This window comes from Dipodomys merriami, unplaced genomic scaffold (assembly GCF_024711535.1).
Source record: "Dipodomys merriami isolate MVZ:Mamm:240054 unplaced genomic scaffold, mDipMer1.0.p SCAF_1275, whole genome shotgun sequence".
NCBI lineage: Eukaryota > Metazoa > Chordata > Mammalia > Rodentia > Heteromyidae > Dipodomys > Dipodomys merriami.
In genome coordinates this window covers 110,333-129,961 of record NW_027202577.1, presented here as the reverse complement: position 1 = coordinate 129,961, position 19,629 = coordinate 110,333, and the positions used below count along the sequence as shown (strand labels likewise).

The 19,629-nt window shown below is 42.8% G+C and overlaps 1 long non-coding RNA gene across 2 annotated transcripts in view; it reads right to left on the bottom strand.

Moving 5' to 3' along the window:
- LOC138824159 (uncharacterized) overlaps positions 1–19,629 on the bottom strand; it is a 66,765-nt gene that overhangs the window by 28,310 nt on the left and 18,826 nt on the right. Inside the window, exons 2-3 of one of the 2 annotated variants that reach the window (XR_011371033.1) lie at positions 8,588–8,678; positions 4,628–4,915 (exon numbers count right to left, since the gene is read on the bottom strand). This is a non-coding gene — a long non-coding RNA (uncharacterized lncRNA). Of the gene's footprint in view, positions 1–4,301; positions 4,916–8,587; positions 8,679–19,629 lie in introns of those variants that run through there. The other variant, XR_011371032.1, reaches the window with a different exon arrangement.

The following is a 19,629-nucleotide window of genomic DNA, read 5'->3' as shown; positions in this document are numbered from 1 at the left end:
CAGAGTTCAGGCCCCACAACCGGACCCAAAAAAATAAAATATTTCTAAAAGAGCAGTACTTTTCAAATTGCCTTTGCATTCAAAATACCCCTTACAAGATTGTGACCTGGGTTTAAATTAATTGCAAAATTCATTCTAAAATGTGTAAGGGACTATAAGAAATCCTAAACAAACTAATTGGATACTGCAAAAACAAGAGGAAGTTAAGTAGGGGAGGATGACTCACATCTGTGATCTTCGCTACACAGAAAGAAGAGATCTGAGGACGGTAATTCAAAACCCACCTGAGGAAGAAAAACCTTTCCAAAAATTATTTCCAAAAAAACAACAACAAATATCCAAAATTGGAGCTATGGACATGAGAAAAAACTGTTCAAGGACAGTATTAACATGTACTTTTCCTTTTTCCTGTTTTTCTTTAGTTTAAAATTGCCATTGCCCAAATTTTGTTTCTCTGATATATTTATCTTTCATGCCACCTTGGAATTTGAACTCAGGACCTTGCTCTCTTGCTTATTTTTTGTTCAACGCTTGTACATAGAACTTTAGCTACACCTCTAGTTCCTGACTTTTACTGATTCATTGAATAAGGGTCTTTAAGATTTGTCTGCAGGTGCTGCTTTGAACCTCCATCTTTAGAATATGCCACTTTAGAAGCTACAATTAGTGAGATGGTCCATGACACCTGGCAAGTCATTTTCCATTTACACAAGTCTTCTTTCTCCTATTTATGATGTATTTTATGTCAGTGTTCATATTTCTTATGTATCTTTTTTCCAAATTTTTTATTGTGATTGATTACATAATTTCATAAATTTCAAAGTATTTTGGGATAATGATGCTTAGTTAAAGTCACAAACACATTCTAACACTCATGGGACAAATTGCCTATCATGGTCCATGAAGTGTATGATTTCTATGGGCTTTGACTATACAGTTATTTCTTCCATATTGAGTGATATTGCATAGTGTCAGCTGTTTTCTCTTTCCCACTCATTTCCTCCCTCCCATCGCTGCCTTTAAGTTGCTTGGTTTGTTTTGATCAATGTCCGGTGCAGCCGATGGGTCCCACTGTTGTATGTTTTCCCGTTTCCCTCTAGTTCTGTGTCCTCCTCCTAGTTTCCCTCCGATGTGCACATATATACCATATGTGGTCAGCGGCATGGGGTCATTTAGTAATCATTGGACTAGATGAGTGGGGGTCTTTTGTTTCTCGAGTCTTGTTTACTGTGTTGTATCACCTTATGTTCTGGATTTAACATCCACTTATCAGGGAGACCATGTGCCATTTGTCTCTTTCCTCTTGGCTTACCTCACTCAACATGATTTCTTCTAGTTCTATCCATTTCCCTGTGAATGCCATTATTTTATTCTTTCTAATGTCAGCATAATATTCCATTGGATATAAATACAATTTTTGATCCATTCATCTGTAGTGAGAGCATCTGGGTTTTTTCCATATCCTGGCTATTGTGAACAGTGCTGCAATAAACATGTAGGTGCATATGTCCTTGTATCCTGGTTCCTGTTGTTCAGGATAGATGCCTAAGAGTGGTTAGTGCATGGTGACAGGCTGGAGTCCACTTTTAGTTTTCTGCATGTGGCCGCCCAGTTTTCCCAGCACCAGTAGTTGAAGAGGCTGTGCTTCTTCCACTGTATGTGTTTGGCTCCTTTGTCAATTATCAGCTGATTATAGGCATGTAGTTTTATTTCTGGATCTTCTATTCTATTCCCTTGGTCTTTGGGGGTCTGTTTCTTTTTTGGGGGGGTCTGGTCATGGGGCCTGAACTCTGGGCCTGGGTGCTGTCCCTCAGCTCTTCAGCTCAAGGCTAGTGCTCTACCACTTGAGCCATAGCGCCACTTCCGGCTTTTTTCTTTTTGCTTATGTGGTGCTGAGGAATCGAACTCAGGGTCTCAGGCATGCAAGGCAAGTGCCTTGCCACCTTCCCAGCCCCTCAGGGGTCTGTTTTTGTGCCAGTACCATGCTGTCTTTGTCATTATGGCTCTATAATAGAGTTTGAAGTCAGGCATCGAGATCCCTCCCATGTTTTCTTTTTTGCCTAGAATTATTTTAGCTATTCTAGTTCTTTTGATGTCCATATGAATTTTTGGACTGTTTTCTTTCTGTATTTCAGCAATGTACATCATTGGGATTTTAATAGGAATTGCATTAAATTTGTATATTAATTTTGGCATTTTCACTACATTGTCTGCCTATCCAAGAACAGGGAAGGTCTTTCCACTTTCTGGTGTCCTCTATAATTTCTTTCTTTAAGTTTTTATAGTTTTCATTAAACAGTTCTTTTGCATCTTTGGTTAGGCTAATTCCTAAATATTTTATTTGGGGGGGGGGTATTGTGAATGAGGCCGTTTCCTTGATTTCCCTTTGTGTACAGGAAGGCAACTGATTTTTGTGGGTTGATTTTGTATCCTGCTACTTTGCTGAATTAGTTTATAAGTTCCAAGAGCTTGAGGGTGAAGTTTTTGGGATCATGGAGGTATAGTATCCTGTCATCTGCCCAAAGAGATAATTTAACTTCTTCCTTCCCTATGCGGATCCCTTTAATGTCTTTTTCTTGCCTTATTGCTCTGGCTAAGGTTTCCAGAAGTATATTGAAGAAGAGTGGAGAAAGTGGGAATCCTTGCCTTGTTCCTGATTTTAGGAGAATTGGTTGTTTTCCCCATTAAGTATAATATTGGCTGTTGGTCTGTCGTATATGGCATTTATTGTTTTAAGGAATGTTCCTTCTATTCCTATTTTTCCCAGAGCTTTTAACATGAATATTGTCTCATATCAAAAGCTTTTTTTCTGCATCAATGGAGATAATCATGTGGCTCTTGACCTTGGGTCTGTTGATATGATGGATTACATTTATTAAATTATGTAGGTTAAACCATCCATGCATCTCTGAGATGAAGCCTACTTGGTCATGATGTATGTTTTTTTTATATGTTTCTGGATTCTGTTGGATAGAATTTTGTTAATGATCTTTGTCTGTGTTCATCAAGAAGATTGGTCTGTAGTTTTTTGTTGTTGCTGTTGTTGGGTCTTTGCTTGGGTTGGGGATGAGTGTGATATTGGCATCGTAGAATGAGTTTTGGATAGCTCCCTCTTTTTCTATTTCATAGAAGAGGCTGAGGAGTATGGTGTTAGTTCCTCATTAAAAGTCTTACATAATTCCGTAGTGAATGCATCTTGTCCTGGGCTTTTCCTTGTTGGAAAACTTCTGATTGCTTCCTTTATCTCATTGTAAGATATTGGCTTTTTTAATTGATTCGTTCTTTGCTCAGATTGGGTAACTTGTATTTCTCTAAAAATGCTTCCATTTCTGATAGGTTTTCTTTCTTTAGAGAGTATGGATTCTGGATATAGTTCTGTAGAATTGCTTGGATGTCTTGGGTATTTGTTGTGATTTTTCCCGTGGCATCCCTGATCTTGTTAATTTGGGTTTCCTCTCTTAAGTAATCTTGCCAAAGGTCCATCAATTTTATGTATTTTTTTTAAAAAAACAGCTTTTTGTTTTATTAATTTTATTTATAATTTTCTTAATCTCTAGCTCATTAATTTCAGCTCTTAATTTGGTAATCTGGTTCCGTCTAGTAACTTTAGGTTCCACTTTTTTCATGTTTTTCTAGTAGTTTACAACATGGGATTATTTACTTAGTCCATCTCTATTTTCTTGATGTGGACACTGAGGGCAATAAATTTGCCCCCTCAGGAATGCTTTTGCTGTGTCCCACAGGTTTCTTGATGTGTATTCATTTTCATTGAATTGTGGGATCCTATGTATCTTGTTAAATATTTTCTCCCCAAACTAGGTTTTTGATGTTATTTAGGGTGAAATTTTCTTAGATGTTTGCATGAAGCACAATGGATGTGTAATGATACTTGAATTCACTGTTGGAAGAGAGTCCCATGTACCACTACATTTACTCTGGAATTTGTCCCAATTGACAGATTATGAGCTTGAGGATCAAGGAGGAACACCTCTCTAGGATGTCTGGTCTGCTATGTCTGCTATGTCCTAGAGCTAGAGGCATGGCCTGGACTTTTGCCACTGCCTATGCATTTAATAGTTGCCTCTATATTCAGTAGATTCTCTTGTACAGCTACAGGTATTTCAACCCACTCAGGACCCATGTGCCTGGGTCATCAGATAATAGGAAGAAAAAATCCACACTATATAGGATTCAAGAATTGTACAACATAAATATTGACATTTTAATAGAGTTAGAAGAGTAAATAAAATAAACATTTTACATCAATCATGACAAAAAGTAAAATAGATATTTTCCCAGGGAGGGGAGAAGGAACCTATAACACTAGATCTTCCTATAAGTTGCCTATAAGCAGAAATGCTAGGTCAGGCTAGTCAAAGGGATCTACCACCTCATTACAGAAAGGCTTCTCTTCCTGAGTTGAGGGAGGGACATATTCAAATTTCTCCATTGGAGACTGGTTTTCCTGCAGCAGATACTCTGTGAGGACAGACTCCCTTTCCTCAACCGAATCAAGCTTTGAGACATCACTTATTGGTGCTTCTGAACACAGACTGGGGAAATTTTCCTCAAACCCCACAAGTGCTGGTTTATCCTTCTTGCCAAGACATGTCCTGATTTGACTCACCTGGAGCTGATCTAGGCAGACTGTGAAAGTCAAGTGAATAAATTCTGGATCTTCTTCCACTGGAGTACCTGCAGGTTCATCTGCGTCATGTGTAGGGTTCAGAACAAGTGGGACATCCACAGGACTCGAAATCTGCTTGGTCTTTTCTGTAAATGGCCTTATCTGCTCTACATTCACATTCTTTCTGGAGTCCAGTGATGACTCCAGATCTCCATCATCACCATTGGTGACGCCACTGAGGGTTCTTTATTTCGAATTCAGAGAAAGCTGCTCTATGGTGATCGAAACCTGAGAATGTAAATAAGTAAAGGATTCTTAGAGTGGAGTCTATAAGTTCAGGTGTAATTAAACTGCCATGAGGTTTTAATGAAGAAAGCTATTGAACTTGAGTTTGGACTGAACAGTGGTGAGAAGGTAGGGAGTTTCTAATCAGCACCGATGCCTGAATATTTTCAAAAAGAAACAGGCATTACCTGGCAGAGAATATCCATAAAAGGACATTTTGTCAAGCTGGGTAGTACTAAGGGCTCCTGGCCAATCACCATCCTGAGAAGCCCATCCCTAGGGGCCTAGTTTCGATCACTACTCACAAAGTCTTGGCACCTATACAAGGACTCCTCTTTTTTCTAGCTCTGATAAATCATGTGTCACTCCATTGGTCAAGAAGGATGTGTAAGAGGAAGAGCAAGTCCAAGAATGCAAGTTGAATATGACATAGTATATGAGTTTATTCAGGGTGTCTTGGTTCCTGGGCTCATAGAAGTCATCAGTGGAAAAGTCCATCCGCAAAGTGAAGATGGAATAAAGGGTTCTGGGAGCAGATTGGTGGCAAGGTGAGAACCTGCCCTCCCCCTTCTCTGCCTCCCATAGCCCCTTTCTTACAAACCCCATGCAGAGGCTGTCCATCCTCTATGCAGAGGTGCATTTATTAGGAAGTGGGAGGAGATTCCTAGGATTAGGATGCTTCTCACAACCCAGTTCTAAGAAGCTGCTGCAAGACAATTCTCCAAATTTCTCACTGTGGGTTGTTCCCCCCAGGATATGATTCTCTGCACACAATATTCCCTGTCATTGATGAGAGACCACAACCACACCCACACCTATGCCATCTGCCAACTACTAAAGTCCCAAGCCTTAACTCCCTGGTGGAAATCATAAATAGTGTGCAAAGGAGAAATGTGTACTTTGAATCAGAAGCCTCAAAGATACCCAGTTTGCTAGGAGAGGCCTTCTCTTTGTGCCAGAGTTCACTTACTTCTTGTTCATCTTCCTTACAGTTAGGGCAGAGGGATCTGTACCTATGGGAGGACAGGAGAACATCACTTTAATGGCTCCTCTTTTCAGAACTAACAGGACACCTAAGGATCTGGCTAAGTCCCAGATGGGAATGTGAAACTGAGAGACAACAGTGAAGTATGTCTATTCAGTCCTGTGAAAATTCTGCTAAGAGGCTTATAGAAGTCTGTTCAAAGTAAATGTGCCAATGGTTCACCTCCAATCTTAGCTAATCAGGATGCAGAGATCTGAGAATCACCGTTTGAAGCAAGTCTGGCAGAAAAATTTGAAGACCCTTATCTAAAAGGCAGAAATGACCCTGTGACTCAAATGGTAGAGTGCTAGCTGTGAGCACCAAAATATTGGTACTTAGACCCTGAGTTCAAGTAGCAAGACATAAAAAGTAAATGGTTCAGGGCTTACAAATGGAAGGCATCCCTACTGGCTCAGAAGTCATTTATCCACCTTTGACACCCTAGCCCTTTCTCTGATTACATTATTTCACAGGCCTCCACGATTACTACTGAAAACTTATTTACAAATGGTAAATGTGATTTCCTGGAGCCTCAGCTAGGTGAGAGCTACTGGCTCATGCCTGTAATCCTGGTTTGTCACAGATTTCTAAAGCTCCAGTAGCTTCTGAGGGAAATGAAATGTCCTGGCTGGCCAGTCTTAAGAAATTAGTCATGGTGTGTTTTTCTTTGTCTTATGCCAAGTTCTTGTGAGAAGACCCCAGTGAAACAAACAGTCTCAGATTGGAGCCAGTACTCCCAAGACTCATCCATGAGGGCTGGCTGAGAAGCCCCAGATTGAAAGAGGAGCACTCACTTTTTAAACATAACAGCCAGCACTTGCTCCATTTTCCCACAGCCTATGGTTGTATAGGAAGTTTTGAATAAAGAAGAGATCTCCTTTCTGGTGGGCAGGGACTAGGTTAATCACAAGCATCTCCAGGCCTGCCTCCAAGCTCCATAATTTACAGGGTATATCCCAGGTTGGAGCCGACTCCTTTTCACACTAAGGTGGTAAAAAGAATGGATCTTTCAAACATGGAATTGGGAGCACACTTCAAATTGAGTAACTGTAATAGAGTGGATTGAAAACTACGTAGAAAGAATTATTTCAATATAGACACTTAAAAGCACACAAGAAGATGGTTCTAGTCTGAGTAGGATGAGATCAAATAGGTTTCCTATCATGATTACACCTCGCCTGAGTTGCTCTGTATTTCTCTTGGTTTCTACTTGGACAAAGGCCTGAGAAACTAGATTTGGTTCTTGGCACTGATCCAATGTCTGAAGCTTTGAGTGATGCACTCACTCTTGCCTGAGACCAGAGTCTCCTGACTTTTTTGGGGGGGGGGCATCATGGGGCCTGAACTCTGGGCCTGGGCGCTGTCCCTCAGCTCTTCAGCTCAAGGCTAGTGCTCTACCATTTGAGCCACAGCACAACTTCCAGCTTTTTTCTTTTTGCTTATGTGGTGCTGAAGAATTGAACCCAGGGCCTCACGCATGCAAGGCAAGCACTCTACCACTGAGCCACCTTCCCAGCCCCAAGTCTCCTGACTTTTGAACACAGAATAAGAACATCTTTCTTGTTCCAGAGCCACAGGCCAAATGAGCTGACTTGAGCAAACTTTCATAGTTTGCTATCACAGTTCCATGTTCTAATCCACTGTGAGGGAGGCAAGGTCACCTCTCAGGTTCCAATAATCTAAGCTGCTTGCTCACGTAAGACCTTCCCCAAAACAAACGAGTCTGAAATCACCACTTCAACATCACAATATACACATATGGACATAGTAAACAGCATACCTTGTTTGTCGAATCCCCTAGGTACTGGCATGGTCTCAGCTTCAAGGAGCCATTCTTAGGTCAGATCCATGCCTTATTAGTCACTATTCCTATCACTCGGCACAAATCATTTTACTTCTCAGGGCACTCTCAGCCTGCTATGTGCTTCCTGCACATGTTTTTTACATCTATATCTTAGGACATTATTTTGTTTCTGTATCCTAATCTTCTGTTTGCCCTTAAGGGCAATCATCAGCAAAATATGCAAGTACCTAGAGGTGGGAAGATCAAAGAAGCATTGGTAAACAAACATTACACACATAGATATTTTTACAGGTGTCCATTCTTGTAAGAAAAAAGACTTTTTTTATTCTGTTGCCAAATATTTTATGAAGTAGGGAAGGGGAGAAGGAAAAGGTGCTGCATTGTTTTTATTGTTATGATAACTATTATTTTAAGAATACTACAGCATTTAAGGAATGTTATATGTAAAGCTAGATAGAAAACTGCTATTTAGTTTTTTTTTACAAGCTATTTGTTTATACAGTACTTGCCTCTGAAGTCTTGGCTTCTGTGTGCCATGATCTATCCTTTTCCTTCAAGAAATACAAAAATGAATTTCACAAATTGCAGAGATGTTGTCCAATCTCTGGATGTGAATGTAAAATACAATGTTGCTTTAGAGAGAGAGAGAGAGAGAGAGAGTGAGAGAGAGAGAGAATATGTGTGTGTGTGTGTATGTGTATGTGTGCATGCTCACACACTCACATGAATGTTTTAGGCTTGTGCTCACGGTTACCTTGAGTATCTTCTGCTCAAAACTAGTGCTCTACTACCTAAGCCAAAACTCCACTTCCAGCTTATTGTAATTAATTGGAGATGAGAGACTCACAGAGTTTCTTGCCCAATCTGGATTGGAACTGAATCTTCAGTTTTCAATGTCCTGTGTTGCTGGGATTACAGGTAAGAGCCACCAGAATCTGCTGAGAGATCACGAAGGTTGCAAGTTTCAGTCAAGCTTCACAAAACACAATATCCAGCAACTCTAAATCCCTACATGATGGAATATGATGGAATGAGGGTAAATTAGGGGGATAGTATACTAGCATAACTTACATCATACTCTGGTCTCAATATCTACCATCACAAAACCAAACAAAATGAGGCAATTTAAAAAAAAATCCATCTTATAATAATTTAATTGTGAAAATAATTAAAAAGGGAAAATATTCATATTTATAGGGGATAGTGGATGGCAGAATAAGTAAAGGAAAATTGTATACTGCAGGAAAATTATTCTCTGGTATTGTCATGGTGGATATATGGTAATGCTTTACAAAGCAGCAATAAATAAAGATATATCTACTACCTATAATCTAACATGTCTCTATCCCTATCCACTTCCAATCCTTTAGTGAACATTATCAATTTATGGATGTTTATGGTATATTCCAAAATAACAAGTAGAGTCACGATGTTACCAAATTACATTGGTAATCAAAGTTTTAAGAGATGAAAGTGCGCTGGGAAGGTCGCTCAGTGGTAGAGCGCTTGCCTTGCATGCCTGAGACCCTGGGTTGGATTCCTCAGCACCACATCAGCAAAAAAAGAAGAAGAAAAAATACATGCAGACAAGGCAAAACTTTCAGGTTCCCTTCTAATTACTTCTAAAACCCACAACATAAAAGATCTCATTGAGATAAACAGATGGACACACAACTGTAATCCCTTTACTCAGAAGGTTTTGGCAGGAGGATTGGAGTATGACTCAAATGTGTTTGACACACCAAGACCTAAGGCAAAGCACATCAGTCCCATGAACTCCTGCCTTATCTTCTTTACTCCCTAGGTCCAGGATTATGGTGTTCACCACATCACAACCTGTTTAGTTATTTTAAGAAACAGATGGATGCCGGGCACTGGTGGCTCACGCCTGTAATCCTAGCTACTCAGGATGCTGAGATCTGAGGATCTCGGTTCAAAGCCAGCCAGGGCAGGAGAGACCGTGAGACTCCTATCTCCAATAAAAACCACCAGAAAACCGGAAGTGGCACTGTAGCTCAAGTGGTAGAGTGCTCGCCTTGAGCTGAAGAGCTGAGGGACAGTGCCCAGGCCCAGAGTTCAAGCCCCATGACCGAAAAAAAAAAAAAAAAAAGAAACAGATGGTTTTCCCTGATGCAAAGGGTCAGAAAAGGGTAAATGGTGTTCAGAGTCCTTTGGTGGAAACCAAGTCCTTAGCACAAAATGCAGGGATGTTCTTATTGGTCTGTTCCAATGTAAACACAGCAGATGGGCTCCTAACCCCAAGCCCCTGGACAGCAATGTCTCTGTGCAATACTAGGGTGAAGGCAGTTCCAGACACCAGAGGAAGAGCTGATTCTATGTGAGGTTGAAATACAGCAGGGTCAAGCTTACTTCTCAATACACACACACCACCACTACCCTTACCACCATTACCACTACCACCACCACACTAAAGAGTCTTTAGCATTCTGGCCATCTGCCTCTCCCCAAAACTTATGCTATTATACAAGTTATTCCAAGACAAACTCATCAGTGTTGAAGGGATTGAGTTGCCACTGTTCTTTCTACACCTTCCAGTGTTTCGTGTTTCAAACTAGAAAGGTCTAAGGTGACCACATAACTGCCTAAGTTGAAATGATGTTTGCATGGAGACCTAGCTATGTCATGTTGGACAAGCTGTATAACTTCAATCCTTGGGGTTTTTTAATCTGCAAATAAATAGGGATTAGTATAGGGGTGCATGCCTGTTTACCTATTTATGGACAGAAGGAGAATAGCAGACCACAGCCAAACCAATGTGAAAGAAAATGGGAAGAAGCAAAAGGACTGGAAGCGTGGCTACAGTGGTAATGTTGAGGTGCTGCCCTAACTTGTGGAGAGCCCTGAACATAATACCACTGGAATTCACCAAAGCAAATTGAAATACCTCAGAATGCCTGATAAAATGTCTGTAATAAATAATGAAAATATAAACGTGTCACACATCCCCTCACCCCCTAGTCCTCATATCCTATGCAGGACAGAGCTGAAAGCTCAGTAAAGACTTGGTGCTAAGGATACAGGCCTGGGATGGGCCTAGTGTGGCCAGAGTTGCTCTGACAGGTACAAGTTACCAAGCAAGAATGCATAGGTTGTCCTTCCTCACACATGTGTTCATTGCCTTCTCCAGGCTACGGGATGAACATGTCTGAAAGCACAGATAAAAATGTGCTATGCAGCTGGGAATATGGTTTAGTGATAGAATGCTTGCCTAGCATGCATGAAAGTCTGGGTTCGATTCCCCAGTACCATATAAACAAAACAAACAAAAGAAAGGTAGAAATTGCAATGTGGCTCAAGTGGTAGAATGCTAGCCTTGAGCAAAAATAGGCTCAGGAACAGTGCCCAGGCCCTGAATTCAAGCCCCAGGGTTGGCAAAACCAAAAACAATAATAATTTTTAAAAAAAAACTTGGTACTGCCATGTACCAAACTTGGTACTGCCTCACGCCTATAATCCTAGCTACTCAGGATGCTGAAATCTGAGGATTGTGGTTCAAAGCCAGCCTGAGAAAGAAAGTCTAGGTGACACTTATCTCCAATTAGCCACCAGAAAACTGGATGTGGCACTGTGGCTCAGATGGTAGAATGTGTGCCTTGAGCTGAAGAGCTCAGGGACAGCACCCAGGCCCTGAATTCCAGCCCCAGAACTGACAAATTAATTAAGTAACATTTTTTTCCACACATATCCTGAGCTCCCAACCCCACAACTACTGAATATAATATGACCAAAATGCAAACTTAAAGTGCACTGAAGACTCAGAGGCCTGGGTAGGAACCTAGAGTCACCAAAGTTGTTCTGGTTATCACCAACGCACCGAGCAGGAAGGGACTGGATGTCCTTTCTCACATACACCTTCACCTCCTTCTCCAGGCCGCAGAATGAACATGAAAGTATAGATGAAAATTTGATGCAGACTTGGAGAAAGGCGAGTGACCTGGGCAAGATATGAGTTTGCGAGAGCAAGTTCTGATGGGGTCTTTCTAGACCATCCCACATTGGGCCATATACCATGAACCTCTATTAAAGACACCAAGCTTCCATACTCTCCACATTTTATCCTACAGTCAGAAGAAGACAACATGCATCAAAATCTTGATGGCCAGGCTAAGAGCTGAGGTGCTTGCCTAGCTTATGAGAGGTCATGGGACACAATACCACTGGAATTTACCAAAAAGAAATAGAAATAATTTTGAATGCCTAATAAAATGTGTATCAAACCTATATGATGAAAACAAAAATCTTTTTGTGTTGGTCCTGGGGCTTGAACTCAGCCTAGGTGCTTTTCTTGAGGTTTTGTTTCCCTTTTGGGGGAAGGGGGGAAAAGGAAGGGAATGGTTGGTGATTATTGAAGAAAAAGGACTTTTCTACCTGGACTGGGTTCAAACTGCAATCTTCAGAGCTTCGCCTCTTGAGTAGCTAGGAAAGCAGACATGAACCACTAGCACCTGGCAGAAATGTTTTCCACAGATCCCCTTATGCCCTAACTCACTATCTTCTCCAAAGCAAGATTTGTTGAGGTCCAGCCAAACCATACTACATTAGGCCTTATACCCAGATCCTACACTCATAATTCCAGGCTTCTGAACCCTTTGCATTTTCTCAACACCCAGCACCTGAAGTGAAAGGAAGTCTCTGTAGAACAAGGGTTCAGCATCCTGGAGCCTCTTTTATGCTGAGAGTGATCTGGAGTATGGCTGAGAACAAAAAGAAAAAGCCATCTAGAACACACTTTCTGCTCTCACCTTCTGATACCACCGCCCAGCTTCTAATGAGACAGATCTCAGGTCAGGCCTGACACAGTGATGGTAAGGGACATGACTCAGTGTAAAGGTGCCTACCTAGCTTGAAGGAAGCCATGGAACACAGTATCATTTTCATGTTCTTAACTCTAGACAAAATACTTTCATATGCCTAGTACAATGGAAATAAAACCTAGATACTGGAAAATGAATGTCTTATACAATTTCCCCAACCCCTAGGCTTTGCTAAGGACATGAAAACTCTGAACAGGCTGATAATAGATGCAGATTCTGAGTTAATCAGACTAGGAATTGGCCAGAACATGAAGCAGGCCCAGACAATGAACATGGCCCAGACCTGAGCAGGTCCAGAGTTGAAGCAGGCCAGGTGCAGACCCAGACTCAAAGCAACCAGGACTCCAAGCAGCCAGGACTCAGAGCAGCTCAGACTCAGAGCAGGCATAGAAAAGATGTGGACATACTGTCTGGGAAGGTGGCTCAGTGGTAGAGTGCTTGCCTTGCATGCGTGAAGCCCTGGGTTCAATTCCTCAGCACCAAATAAGCAAAAAGAAAAAAGTGGGAAGTTGTGCTCAAGTAGTAGAATGCTAGCCTTGAGCTGAAGAGCTGAGGGACAGGGCCTAGGCCCAGAGTTCAGGCCCCACAACTGGACCCCCCCCCCAAAAAAAAGGAAAAAAAAGAAAAGATATTGGGCATAGGCTGGACTACAAGGAGGCCCAGGAACAGGTCTGGAATTGGAACCAGCATAGACTCAGAGTGGGCACAGAGTCTGAGGGGCCTAGACTAGGAACAGTCTTGGACTCAGACTCAAAGGACACCTGGACTCAGAGTAAGCACAAGAAACGGACTTTGACTTGGACTATGTGCTGCAGACTTAAAGGAGGTCCAGGCTAGAAATATGCCTGTAACCAGAACTGGTGCAGATTTCCGAGCAGGCCCAGACTACAAAAGGCCTGGACTCGGACTCTAAGGAGGTTTGGACTCCAGGGAGGGCCAGACTCGGCACAGGGTTGTATTCACTAAAAACAAAATGAAATCACTTAGTAGGACTAATGAAATGTGTATATGTGTATAAGACCTATATGCTTCATATGTGCAATTAATAATTTAGAGGAATAATGTAGAAGTAACTTGTATTGAAGCTCTTCTGCTTTCATCCTTGCTATGACCTCTTCCAAAAACAAAAATCTCTCCTCACATTCCCAGGCTCTGCAACCCCTTCCTAGCCCAGCCCTGAATTAGCTGTGTGTATCAAGCTGGACACCTACATCTCTTGAGCCTCAGTTTTTCTGAGAAAAAGGAAATGAGACCAGCTTCTACTCTGACATCAAATGCCCAATTCAAAAGGTCCCTCCTCTGAGAAGCTTCTCTGCTCCTCAGGAACGACAAGTATGGGGCCAGAGATTGTCTGCCTCTGGCTGTGTCTCTACATTGGGTATGCCTAGAAGACCAAGGTGGGCTCTTTTTCTTAACACTGGGTACGTGTTTGCTGAATTTATGAAATTTTGCTACTATGCACATTCATCTTTACACCTTAGAAATCACCCCAGATATTCTTTCCTCTGGGATCCCTCCAAGGGCAAGGAGTACCCTATTGGGGTATCACCTACCTGAACACAGAGCATCCTAGAGGGGCATCACCTGCCTGAATACAGAGTACCCTATGGGGATATCACCTGCCAGAACAATCCATTACTACCCTCCAGACACATTTGTCTTCATGGGCAGCCTAGATACCAACGGTACCACCTAAAAGTAAAAGGTGGCACTGCTGGGAAGGCCTGGGAATTGCAGAACTGCCAGGTAAGATGTTGATTCACTGCTGCAATGACTGTCAGAGCCAAACCTAAAGCTGCAGGACCAGCAGAGGAATCCCTGTGTTTCCCAGGCTACTACCAAACTATCAACTGTAATTCTTGTTCTTCACTGTGTGTTTTAGGTCATCAAATTAAAATCTCAGAATCCCTAACCAAGAGAATTAGTAATCACTTTGTGTTGATTAGAACAATATCAACTGTAAATGACAGAAAACACAAAACTGAGCAAAAGAAAAGGTAATGTACTTCTACCTGAGAATGAGAAGCTGAGGTGCAGCTTCAGGCTCAGCTGTATCCAGGTGTGCAGGCAGCATTGTTGCAGTGCCCTGCATGTTCAGTGTCTAATGTCTTCTGCTTTCTCTACAGTCCATGGAAGGGGGAGGGGTGGGCTCTGATGGAGCCACAAGCCCCAACCCAACCTGTCTAGGTCTTGTGGTCTCTTCTTGGGCCAGTCAAGATTCAGGACTCTGGGATGCTCTGTCCAAACCAGTATCCTTCCTATCCCTGGAAGATGAAGAACTCTATAAAGAAATTGTTGCAGGTGCCTCCCAGAGGAGAAAGATAAAGCCCACTATAAGCCACCTTCAGAACAATGAGCTACCTTTTCTCAGCTTATCCTGAAATGAAAATAGCTTTGTTGCACATGGCTTTCCCTCCTTATGAGCACTTCTAGGGATACCTAATGTGTCAGGCTCCTGTGTTAGATACTCATCTCAGCCTGGTTATTATGATTCCCTTCCTTGTAAAAACACTACACACACACACACACACACACACACACACACACACACACACACACACACACACACACACACACACACACACGCCTTCCAAGTCCAAAATCTGTTGGGTTGAAGATGAACATGCATGGCTTTAGGACTAGCTTCATAGTCATAGATGCCATAATCATAGATAGAACAAATATCTCCTTCAGTCACCTACCTTGGTTTACTTCTCTCTCACTCTTCCTGCAAAATTCATGCCAATTGCCTATCATCATGCACCAACATCAACTCAAAATGGATTAAAGACCTTAACATTAAACCTGAATCTCTGAAACTACTGCAGGACAGAGTAGGAGAGACACTTGAACTAATAGGCACAGGAAGGAACTTCCTGAACAGAGTCCCAGGGTCACAACAAATTGGAGAGAGACTCGACAAATGGGACTACCTTAAAATAAAAAGCTTCTGCACAGATAAAGCTATCGCAACCAACCTAGAAAGACAACCAACTAATTGGGAAAAAAATATTTACCAGCAATATATCAGACAAGGGGTTAACATCCTGTATATACAGGGAACTCAAGAAATTAATCCCTCCCAAACCTAACAAACCAATTACTAAATGGGCAAGGGAACTAAAGAGGGACTTCTCAAATGAAGAAATAAAAATGGCAAAGAAACACATGAGGAAATGTTCATCATCCCTGGTGGTGAAGGAAATGCAAATAAAGACAACCCTGAGATACCACCTTACCCCAGTCAGAATGTCCCACATCCACAAATCAGCCAACGACAAATGCTGGAGGGGATGTGGAGAACGAGGAACGCTATTACACTGCTGGTGGGAATGTACACTCATACAACCACTTTGGAAAGCAGTCTGGAGGGTCCTTAGAAAGCTAAAGATTGACCTCCCTTACGACCCAGTCATACCACTTCTAGGCATCTACCCTGAACAACAGGAACCAATATACAAGGACACGTGCACCTCCATGTTTATTGCAGCACTGTTCGCAATAGCTAGGATATGGAAACAACCTAGATGCCCCACCACAGATGAATGGATCCAAAAATTGTGGTATCTATACACAATGGAATATTATGCAGCCATTAGAAATGACAAAATAATGGCATTTGCAGGGAAATGGATGGAGCTAGAAGGAATCATGTTGAGCGAGGTAAGCCAAGAACGAAGAGACAAACAGTACATGGTCTCCCTGATAAGTGGATGATGAATCCAAAATGTTAGGTGATATGACAAAACTAACAGGACTTAAGAAACAAAGAACTCCCACTCATCTGGTTGAACCACTACTAAATATCCCCATGCTGCTGATCACATATATGGTATATAACATATGAGCACCGTTATATATTACAGACTGTGATAGACAATTTGCTCCAGGAAAGTTAGAATGAACTTGTGACTTTAAATGAGCATCATTATTCCACAATACTGTGAATTTCCGGAAATTAAGTAATCACTTAATCACAATCAAAAAAAAAAAAAAGAACCTTGGGGAAGGGAGGGAGGGAGGGGATGGTGGGGGGAAAACAATGGAGGGGGTAACAATGTTCAAGAGGAAGTGTACTCATTACCTCATTCATGTAACTGTAACCCTCTGTATAGTATCTTTACAATAAAAAAATTAAAAAAAAAAAAAGCCAACATCCAGGTTCCAGTGGTTCAGGCCTGTAATCTCAGCTACTCAGGAGTCTGAGATCTAAAGATTATGGTTCGAAGCCAGAAAAAAAAAAAAATTCATGCCAATTTAAAGTATGCTATATAAGGCCTTCCTTTTGTTTACATTAAGAAGCATCTTCTCTTATTCTTGGCCATGACCAGATATTTGATAATTTGGGTTGCTAATTACTCAATCCTAGCAAAACAGTTTCATGAGGGGATCTTTAGGAACCTCTTCAGAAGATTATAGCCCTTACATGTCCTCTTAAGGCCTTGAAAGCCATGCTTCCATGAGCTTCATCCCTAGGCCTTCCCAACCATCGAAACTTCTTCCCCTTCCTCACTAGTTCCTAGGGACAAGCACTTAGGGGTCCTAGCACAAGAGGCAGGTGACTCTCTAGTCTCTACAAACGATTGGATTCGGTATGCCTGAGACGACTGAGTCCTAGCCACAGGTACCCCTCATTCCAGAGGCACAAAATTAACATCTCACCAACTCTGACAAATTTCCTTACATCGGTGGGAGAGTCTCCTCAGTCTCTCTCTCTCCCCTCCTACACAGGTTCTCGCACACTCTGCTTCCATTTCTTTTCATGCATGTCCACACCTGAACCCCTGTAATTTTCTGTCAGCACAGGATGCCATCTGGGAAATTCACTCCTGTGTATGTCACCAGACAGAGGTAAGGTTTAGTGAAGCTCCCCTTTAAATATAGTAACTCTTCACTTAGGGTTCTTGACTTTTGATCACAGAATTTCTGGACAAGTCAAAAAACTTGGCAGAGCTTTGTTAAGTAAACAACAAGGAAACAGACAGACAAAAGAGCAAACAGAAGGGTAGGGGCACACTCTAGCAAAGTGTTGCTGGTCTCATAGGGATACAAAGCACAGAGACACACACACAAGGAGACACCCAGAAAGACACACAGGTCCTTGAGCTGTTGAGTATTTATAGGGGAAAGGCAGGGGGTTTGGCATTGAGTTATGCAAAGCTGGGTGCTTTGTCTTTGCTTTTACTACACCTGGTGTTATACTCTGAGTTTCCAGGAAAGAATGCATCCTGCCATAAAGCAGATCCTTATCCTTGAAACAAGGAGACACCCTGCTGTCTGCATTTTGGGGCATCCTGTCAGGTAGTTGTGAATTCTTGGGTGAGAAATGCATCCCTCAGGAAAGAATGCATTCAGTTGCCTCTCTTTGAAGCAAAGATAGCATTTCTAAGATTTTAGGTGCCATATTTCAGAGTTGTCAACAAAAGGCCTCAGTTTCCATAAGTTATCCTGCTTCTTGTAAACCTCTATAAGTTCTCCCTGGCCACCTACCTTGGCAGCCCCTACCCACATTGTCCAGCGCCTGGCCTCCTTTCCCCATGTCCTTTAGAAGCCCAACCCCTAAGAGAGGCTGCTAATGGGATGCAGGGGTGATATAGGGTTTGTGTGGATAAACCTGAATGGAATAGTCTCCCATAGGTCAGGTTGTTCTCGGGGAGGCCTGGCGCCACAGAGAGTTGGAGATGCCTGCAAGTCCTTCTCCGTGGGGGAGTGCTGGCTTTATCGCTCCATAGTGTCTTGGTCCGATAAGGCACTGCAGGCCTCGCAGGCCTCCGTCACCCTCTCCTACCACCACAGGGCCTCGGAGAGCGGAGAGGGGAAGCAGGGAGCAGACTGCCCCCACTTTCTGGCACAGTGGCCCTCAGCAGGGAGGGAGAGGCGCAGGCCACCTTTCCTGCTGACACAGGGACTTGGAGCTGGGCACAGGCAGCCCTCACTTGCCGGCACAGCAGGCCAAAGTGGGGAGAGGACGTGGGCCATCCTTGCCTCCCTGCACAGAGGCCCGAAAACGGGGAGCAGGGCGCAGACCATACTCACCTACCGGCACAAGAGTGGGAGCCACCCTCACCTGACACCACTAGGGCACGGGGAGAGGGCCCCCCTCACTGCTGACACCCAGGGGCAAGGGCAAGGGCAAGTGTCAGGACTAGGTGGGAGCACGTGGGGGCCAAGGATAGGGGAGCGCTTGCAAGGGGCAGGGTGGCATGTGTGAGCACTGTGAGGAGCAATACATGCAGGTTGCACTGGGCAGCCAGGAGGCAGCAAGAGCCACAAGGTGAGGAGTGGGGCTGGGGAGGGACGGAGAACATGGGGGCGTGTGTGCAGGGGATGGGGCGATGGGATGGGCGGGACTAAGGGAGGGCTCGGAGAGAGCGGAGAGAGCGGAGCTGTGAAGGAACAGGGCTGTGAGGAATTCTGCACTTGAGGAGGGAGGGGCGTGGCGTGAGAGCAGTGGGCCTGGTGTGATGTCAACACATCTCACAGGTTGTTATTGGGCTGTCCTTAAATCCCTTACTCCACCTATATCCATTTTTCTTCCAAAACAGCTCTGGTAACTGTGGATGTCCTTTTTTCCTCACCACCATCCTTTTCTCCAGCTCCCTACAGATGAGTTGTACCAAAACACAACTAAGCATTCTTTTTTTCTGGACCTCTTCCACAGCTATTATATGAATACAGAACTGTTTCCAAAGTTCTACTTTGAAACCTTCAATATCCTAGAACCACCTCCTTAACTGTCACCATTTAGATCCTTGGTATAAGGAAGTGAGATTTGTGGATTTCTGTGACCTCTGAGTATTGACTTTCTCAGCTGTCCTTTTGACTATGTTTTTTGTATATATGGACTACCCTAACCCCTAACCCGCTCTACAGCCTCAAGACTTCCACTAAAGAAGGGATCCCAGCTTCTTTTTAATTTCTATAGCACAAATCACTAGCAACTTATGTGTTTTAATTATCCCCATTAAGCTATACACTCTTCACTCCTTTTGAGAGAAATAACTTTATTTTCTTATTGTTCCTAGTTCACTAACGTTATGTTTTGAATAAGAAA